This window comes from Pan paniscus, chromosome 2 (genome assembly GCF_029289425.2).
Source record: "Pan paniscus chromosome 2, NHGRI_mPanPan1-v2.0_pri, whole genome shotgun sequence".
Taxonomy (NCBI): domain Eukaryota; kingdom Metazoa; phylum Chordata; class Mammalia; order Primates; family Hominidae; genus Pan; species Pan paniscus.
In genome coordinates, this window is record NC_085926.1 from 40,600,989 (window position 1) to 40,609,496 (window position 8,508).

Here is an 8,508-nt window from a genome sequence, read left to right on the forward strand (position 1 = left end):
ACATAGGCCCACAGATCTGTGGATGCATAAATGAAAATGCATGATTATTACTAAGGTTTGGGGTGATTTGTTATATAGCATTATTGCAGCAACAATTAACTGATACATTTGTTTTTTAGTAGATTGCCACAGTATATTGACCTTGGATGCCAGCCATGGCTGGGGCACAGGAAGCGCCCCAGCAGAGAAGCCACTCTCTTTTTGACTTCAGGGACAGGATCTGCATGAAGGAGAAAGTGTGTGACTCAATTAAGATACAATTAAGATCTCCTCCATGGTCTCCCTTTTATCTAGTGTCCTCATTATCCTGGTTTCTTTTCTTCTTGCTGTGGGGATGGCACTGCCGTTGCATGCTGATGAGCATGTCTGTGGCCCAACTTCTGAACTAGAGATTTCTGAGTAATTAATTTGGATTTAAGCTTCTCTAGCCAGCCCTTGATAGACCCATGATTGAGTGCATTGGAAGGCATTGATTTCTCCTCGGCATTTTTTTGGTGCTTAGAGGTCAAGAGTCCATTTGGTACCTGCCTATCTAAAGTGAGTCTCAAAGTGAGTTTTGAAAAATATGCCATTGTTTCAAGCAACTTGGCCTACTCCTGGGATCCCAAACCCCTCCCCAGTGCTATGAACGTTTTTGCATTTCATCTCTACCATTTTGTCACAGAGCAATTTGACCTCATGAAACTATAGAGTACTGGCTGGGCATAAGGCTTGGCTGGAGCTCAGGCAGAGTACGGGCATCTTGACACAAGGCCCTTACTAATTTGAATAGAGTGATGAGCAGGTAGAAATAAAGATGTAATTCCAAAAGACGAGTTGAGAATTCACTCAAGAACTAATAGCCCCAGTTTTGAACATTGTTGTTTGTGGATATACAATGTACTCTGATTTTTCCTATTTCCAAATCTCCTTTAAGACCTAGTCTTCCTAGATTTCATCAGATTAAGTAAAACCACTCTTGCTCTGAAATTATGCAGCGCTTACTACAATGGCTTTCAAATTTTTGCTGTGTTCCAGGGTAAGAAATGAATTTGGTGTATTAGTTCCACACATTTTTATATAAGTCTAGTTTAAAGTTTTACTCTATGTTCTCCTAGAGGTAGACCTTGAGACAAGGGTTCATATGCAAGTGGTTTATTTGGGAGATGATGCCAGGAAAGACCAGGGAACAAGAGAAGTGAACCTGGAAAGGAAAGGGGGACATTAAAGGGTGCTTTATCAACAGTTGCTTAATTTCCCTGGGAAACACTGGGAAATAGTTTTGTGGGAACCAGCCTTCAAGTTGGCCCCAGCAATCCTCGCCTACTGTATTCATACCCTTGTTTAATCCCCTCCCACACGAACCGTGTATGTGGCTTGTTTGGCCAATAGAACATGCTGTCTGTGGTCAGCAGTCCTTGAGATGGCCCCAGTTATCCCTATCTCCTAGTAGTCATACCCTTGTATAATCCCTTCCCCAAGAACATGGGCCACTTATAACCAATAATAAGCGAGTCACTTCTAGCCGATACAATATGGTCAAGGTAATAAATGTCAATTGTGAGATTAGGTTACAGAAAGACCCTGGTTTTCTTCTTGTTTGTGCTCTCTTGGTCTTTTCCTCACTGGATCCGAGGAAAAACCAGCCACCGTTTTGTGAACTGCCCTATGGAGAGACCCATGTGGTGGAGGAAGTGAGGCTGCCAACAGCCAGGGGAGTGAGCCTAGAAGTAGATCCTCCCTTAGTTGAGCCTTGAGATGCCTGCAGCCTCAGCCAGCACCTTGAGAGAGAGCCTGCAGCCTCAAGAGAAACCTTGAATCAGAGGCACCTAGGTAAGCTGTCTCCAGATTTCCTGACCCCTAGAAATTATGAGTTAATCATTTTTTAAAGCTGCTAAGTCTTGGGGTAATTTGTTTTGTAGCAATAGATAATCAATGCAGTATCTGACTTTTGAGGCTAGGTCATAAAAGACATTGCTCTTCCCACTTCGATCTCTCTTTCTCTTGGATTACCAGCCCTGGGGGAAGCCAGTCACAGATCATGAGGAGACTCAAAATGTCCTATGGAGAGGTCCATGTGGTCATGAGCTGAGGCCTCTTGCCAACAGCCAGCACCAACTTGCCAGATATGTGAATAAGCCATCTTGGAAGCAGATCGTTCAGTGCCGTCAAGTCTTTGGTTGGCTGCAGCCCCAGAAGACATCTTGACTACAATCTCATGAGCAATCTGGAGCCAGAACCACAAGTTAAGTTGCTCCTTAATTTCTGATCCAAGGAAAGTGTAAAATAGTGAAGTTATTGTTATATTAAGCTGCCATATTTTGGGCGTAAATTGTTTTGCACCAAAAAATAATGAATGTAGCATAGAACAAGAGACTCAGAGTTATCCTACCTAAGTAGAGGAGCTGGGGTATTTATACACCAATACCCATCTATCAATGGATGAGAGCTGTTTCTAGGGTCTATTAATTCTCCAGCAGTTCCCTGTGGGCACAGAGGGCTTCAGTGGCCAGAAGAAGCCTGCAGGCAAAGAGATCCAGATGTCGGCAGTTGGAAGTCAGGCCTGGGTGTACCGAAAAGTAAAGGTGAGGGGATATGGGATGGGTTGCTCACGGGACTTGCTAACTTGAAAACTCAGTTGAAATTTCATCTACATTACTTCCCTCCTCCCAGGCAAGCTTGGAGTACCTACTCCTTCTTTAGGGCTTGGTCCCTCCGGGTGGTTTTCTGGTAGAAGGAAGAGGAAAAGGACAAGCATCTCTTTATATAACTGTGCCCATCTCTGACGTTCCCTTTGTTGGATGGTGGTGGTTCTTGGGCCAGCAATGACTGGTTGTTGATGCCCTCTGTGGCAGGAGTTCAAAGGCTAGACCTCCTTGCAGTGTGCGTGTCTAGATTTTCTGAATGGCCCTGTGTCAATTCCCTGATGGATATTCACCTCTTCAACTTCCACTCAGCTTTCACTACTGCCTCCCTTTGACTGGTGGGCAGCCCTGTTGGGTGGAGTAGAGGCAAGATAAGTCAAGTGCAGCCACTTTAGGTGATGTTGCTTGACTTTTGGGGGAATCACATCGTCAGCCTCACCAAAATGCTGAGGTGCAGGTTGTTCTGGGCTTTTCTCTGCCATGTACCTCCTCTTCAGGAGTATGCCCTGCTAGGGTGGACACAGGACACAGGGCATTCCCATCTTGCAGTAATCTCAGATCTTTACCACTGATTCAGAGCCCTTTCCATTGTCTTCTAAATGGGAACAGCACTCACACCTCTCGGGAGGAATCATTTCTCATCCAGCACTACTTTCCAGTTGGTGACTCAGGTGTGCATCCCAGCTTCTGTTTTTGGAGCAACAGAAAAAGTCTTGCCAAGTACCCTGTAATACAAATAAAATGCTTTCACAGTGCTGGGCAGTGGGTACTCCACGAATGTTCATTTCCTGCCTCTTCTCAGTGATGACAATGGAGGTTGCACAGGTGTGGTTGGCTTGAAGACATGAGGTTTAATACAATAGGCTCAGAGAGAGGGAAAGAAAAGAGCTCATGCATTCTTGGCTCCTAGTGCAGAGCGTAGCATAGAATGGGTGCTGTAGGTATTCACTGAAAGAATGAAAAACATAGCTGATGTAGGAGTCTTTTCAACAGAAAGCAAATGCATAGAGGCACAGAGGTCCATAGCGCCATCCTCTGGGAAGACACAGGGTGGTGGCCTTACCCTGTTCATCAGTGGCCAGCTCCTTCAGGCCAGGAACCTTTCCTTCCCAGCCAGGCTTCCGTTATTGGGCACCAAGCCGCTGCCATCCCACTTGCTTTTTTTTTTCCCCTGTAAAATGTGGCCATAGCCAAGTCCCTCACCATACACCCTCCCTTCCAGAGGAAGGCTGCTCAGGCTCCCTCCCCCTTCCCTTTCTTCCTTCTTTTCTTGTTCCATCCATATATTTCTGTATCTACTACAAAGGTCAGAAAAACAAATCAATGAAGAGAAGGACCCAATAATCCTAAGACCTGACTCAGGGATGGGAGGTGGCGAGGGAAGCCGCTCAATAAAATGAAAGAGAATTTAAAAATTCCCTGAACAAGGCACAGCATGGGGTCCCGATCAAAGGACCAGGCGCTTTGGTCCTGTGTGCACAAGCTGGATGCTCTGAGGCTGGGGGAGAGATGGGCTTCCAGGCCTCGGTCTCCCTGCCTGTTTCCTTTCCATCACACACACAAAAACACATACACACACAAAAAAACACATACGCACACATTCATTCTCTCTCTCTCGCTCGCTCGCTCTCTGTCTGTCTGTCTGTCTTCTTGGACCACCATTTGTTAAGGAAACATCTGACTATGGATTTCAGGAGTCTGGGAAGCAGAGGGAAGAAGACATTGACAGCTTACTTATTTCCCTGTAGAGGTCCCATTTGCCAGCGCTGCACCCAAGATCTCCACCCACTACAAGAGAAGTACCAGGTCAAGGGTATTGATAGTGACTGAGGAACAGAACGTTACAAATCCCACCTGGAATTTTCTGAACCTACCTTGAAAGAAGGTATGAAAATAAAAGCTGGTGGATCTTAAAAGAGCTAAATCAGCTTCTAAAGTCCCTTCTTCGTGAACAGCAGCTCTTCCATGAAGTCCTTCCTGACACCTATCACTCCATAACCCCCACGGAGCACTCTTTCCTCAGAGCATCCACTATACTCCAGTACTCTTCTACCAGAGCACCAGGGTTGCATTATCATTCCTCATTATTTGTCTGTCCCATTCTATTCTAGGAGGGTCGAGGGTAAAGCAGATCAACGGCAGACTGCCTGAGCTCAAATTGAGCCACCAGCCCTTACTGGCTGTGTCATCTTGGACAAGTAACTCAACCTTAGTTTCCCCATCTGTAAGCCTTTGTGGCTTTTCTCCTCCAGGTTCTATAGCCTCTGTTCTTCTCACAGTTTTTCATGTAACATGGCTTCCAAAAACCCCAAAAAGGTTTTTTTTTTGTTTGTTTTTTGTTTTTTGTTTTTAGCAAGAACAGCATCATCAGAATAAGACTAGAAGTTCCTCACTTTGGGAAGGCTCCCTTGGATGTATATGTTGTAGCATGTTTGCTATCAAGGGACACATCACTTTATGCTTATTGTGCAGAGCTATAGAAAATATGTGGACTTCCATATATTCCTAGGTAGAGAAGGCAACATATGTGCATGTCTATGTTTATGTGCATGTTTGTGTGTGTGTGTGTATGTGTTGTGTGTGTGTGTGTGTGTGTATGGGTATATGTGATTCTTTCCCTGCTTGTTTCCAGAGTTTGGAGGTGGCTAGCTGATTGAAACAGAATAAAGATTATGGGAAGGATGCAGAAATAGATACTTTAAGATTTCTGAGTTGAGCAGATTAAACATGTATGGGAAATTTGGCTTTTTTTTTTTTTTTTTTTTGAGATGGAGTCTCACTGTGTCGCCCAGGTTGGAGTGCAGTTGCACAATCTCGGCTCATTGCAAGCTCCGCCTCCCAGGTTCAGCAATTCTCCTGTCTCAGCCTCTAGAGTAGCTGGGATTAGAGGCGCCCCGCTAATTTTTGTATTTTTAGTAGAGACAGGTTTCACCATGATGGCCAAGCTGGTTTCAAACTCCTGACCTCAAGTGATCTGCCCGCCTTGGTCTCCTAAAGTGCTAGGATTACAGGCATGAGCCACTGCACCCACCATTTGGCTGTTTTTTTGTTTGTTTGTTTGTTTTTAAGTTAAAATTCTAAAGGAAACCTTCTTGGTTACCATGTTTTATTGAGAGGAGGAAAAATGGTTTTACTTGCTGTCCCTAACTATTTCTTGCTTCCAATAGGTCAGAGAAATGGCAGCTGGATCCAGGAAGATGAGAAATTTGAGCAGGCTTAGAAGTTGGCAGCCTACAACACATTGATTTGTGTCTTTTTTTTTTTTTTAAGCCTACCTTTTCTTTGTCTTTTTCTGATTTATAAAGCTACAAAACCAAATATAAATCTTTTATTTGTAAGCCACTTTCCACATTATTCATCTAATAACCCTCTGTGTGGCATACACATTATTTTTTCCGTAAATTGAAGCACCATAGAGGGTGAGAATGACTTGTCCATTATTTGGATATACAATTTATCTATTCATTCTTTTATTGATAGACATTTCAGCTATTTACACTTAGGGACTTTTATAAATAAAGTTACTATGAACATTATTGTACAGGTCTTTTTGTGCATTTGTGTTTTCATTTTTTGCCAGGTCATATAATGGGTGAATGCTTATTAGAAATTGATCACCAGTTTTCCATAATGTTTTTTTACCAGTTTACATGCCCACAAGTGGCGTCCAAGGGTTATAGTTCACTACATCCTCATCAATGCTTGGTATTGCATCTTTGGTTTTAGCTATTCTTGTGGGTATGCAGATGTAATTCATTGTGGTTTTAATTTGTATTTCCCTGATGGCTAACAACTTTGAGCATTTTATTACATGTGACCTGGCCATTTGAATATCTTCCTCAGCACCAGAAGGAATGAACTATTACTATTCGCAATAACATGGATTAATTTCAAGCACACTGTGTTGAGTTAAAGAATCCAGACACAAAAGAGAACCTACTGTATGATTCTATTTTTATGCAATGAAAGAAAAGACAAAGCTGATACATAGCGACAGAGGTCAGAATAGTGTCTGCCAAGGAAGATGGAGGTGTGGAGGGTGTGTTGATGAATGGGTCATTAGAGAAGTCTCTGGGGGTAATGGGAGTGCTGTTGATCTTCATCTGGGTGAAGATTACACAGGATTTGTTTCCTCTGGCTTTATGAGCTCAACCTGGTCTTGTGCCAGAACATCTCTGTGTGTGGTCACCGAAGGCCAGTGGCTGACACGCCCTGCTCCACCAGCCCAGGAGGAGGCCAGAGAAGGGGGCCTGGCAAGCCAGAGAGCCACATTCTGCCTTCTCCCATAGTATTAGCATTTGCTTCATCATATAACTAAGCAAAACCGCTTCACCCAGTTGTTCATTTTGTACATTGTACAAAGTTACATGGCAGAAGAAGTGAGTAGGCACTGGAATCCAGCTGTAGGCCCTGGCAGTTTCAGATCAGAGCAGGTGCCCTTTCCTAAACATCCTCTGAGAGGGAAGCCTTTTAAAAATTTTGTAGAAAGTCATGCTTTAAGCTAGCATGGCATTGTGGCTAATGTTGGGTCATAAACAGCTGTTCATAAGCAAAGTTTGCCTTGGTACTTGTTGAAATGGCCGTTTCTAATCACTTTGGTGGGGAGACATCTCTTCCTAAAATAGAGGCACATTTGGGGAGTTTTTTTTTTTTTTTTTTCTCGAAATAGAGGCTCGTTGTATTGCCTAGGCTGGAGTATAGTGGTGTAATCTCAGCTCACTGCAGCCTCCACTACCTGGGCTCAAGAAATTCTTGTGCCTCAGTTGCCCAAGTAGCTGGGATTATAGGCATGCACCACCGTGCCTGGCTAATTTTTTTTTTTTTTTTTTTGTAGAGACAGGGTTTCTTCATGTTGGCCAGACTGGTCTTGAACTCCAGGCCTTAAGCGATCTGCCTGCCTTGGCCTCCCAAAGTGCTGGGATTATAGGCGTGAGCCACAGTGCCCAGCCTTTGGGGGTATCTTTATGCTTGTTCTTTCATTCTTCTCCCATCCATCCGTCCATTCATCCATCCAGCCAGCCAGCCAGCCAGCCAGCCAGCCAGCCAGCCAATGTTTTCTGTGTATCTAGGATGGTGCATGCTATGTACTGAGTGCTGTGCTAGCTGCCAGGGATGCAATGGCATTTTTCTTTTTATGCTCATGTCTCTGACTCCCCAGTACTTAGAAACATCTCTGGCCACAGTATGCAACATATTTTTGATTTCCTGGCTGAAGAGTACAGCTTTGCCCTTGGATGTCACATACAAGCTGGAGTAATCTTCATGAGGCAGTGTTTTCTCAGCTTCACACCATCAGCTCCTCTTTGTCTGTGGTTAAGAAAAAGTCCTGTCAGGTTGGGCTCATCTGTAGTGCTGCCTGCTCTGGTTTTTGGCCACCAGAAGACTACTTGGAGGGACTGGTGTAAAATCTTACTGCTTCTTCTAATTTAGACTCAACTAGAGAGTATTCTTGCATTCTGAAATAGGGGAAAAATGAGATGGGGTGTCATAATAATCAAAGTGATAATTCCTTACATTCGTATAGCATTTTAACTATTTCCAAACCATTCTCACATTAAATATCTTTTTCACATTAAATATCTTAACATCCAGTGATAAGGGGGTAGATGGTATTAATGTACCAGAAACTCCATTGGATTAACTGGCTAGATACTCTGCCCCACTGCCAGCTAATTAGAACTGGGTCCTAACTTCTGGTCTTTAAGGAGCCCCAACAGATAAGGAGTGTCAGTCAGTTACCTTAGAATTAGCCAAGCAGTCGCAACATTCTCTTGGGATGAAGAGATTGCTATTAATGCTTAGCATTCTTGTTCAACAGCACTTCTACCTAGCTGGCCTGGGAGTTAGAAGTCTAGAGAGGTGGTGGGCAGCTGGTAGCCCACTC

At 43.9% G+C, this 8,508-nt stretch overlaps 1 long non-coding RNA gene across 1 annotated transcript; it reads left to right on the top strand.

Moving 5' to 3' along the window:
• Positions 1-218: 218 nt before the first annotated feature.
• LOC117979633 (uncharacterized) lies at positions 219-8,068 on the top strand. Its single transcript, XR_008624725.2, has 4 exons — positions 219-236; positions 1,616-1,812; positions 1,996-4,509; positions 5,792-8,068. It is a non-coding gene; the product is annotated as an uncharacterized LOC117979633 (long non-coding RNA).
• The last annotated feature ends 440 nt before the right edge of the window (positions 8,069-8,508 follow it).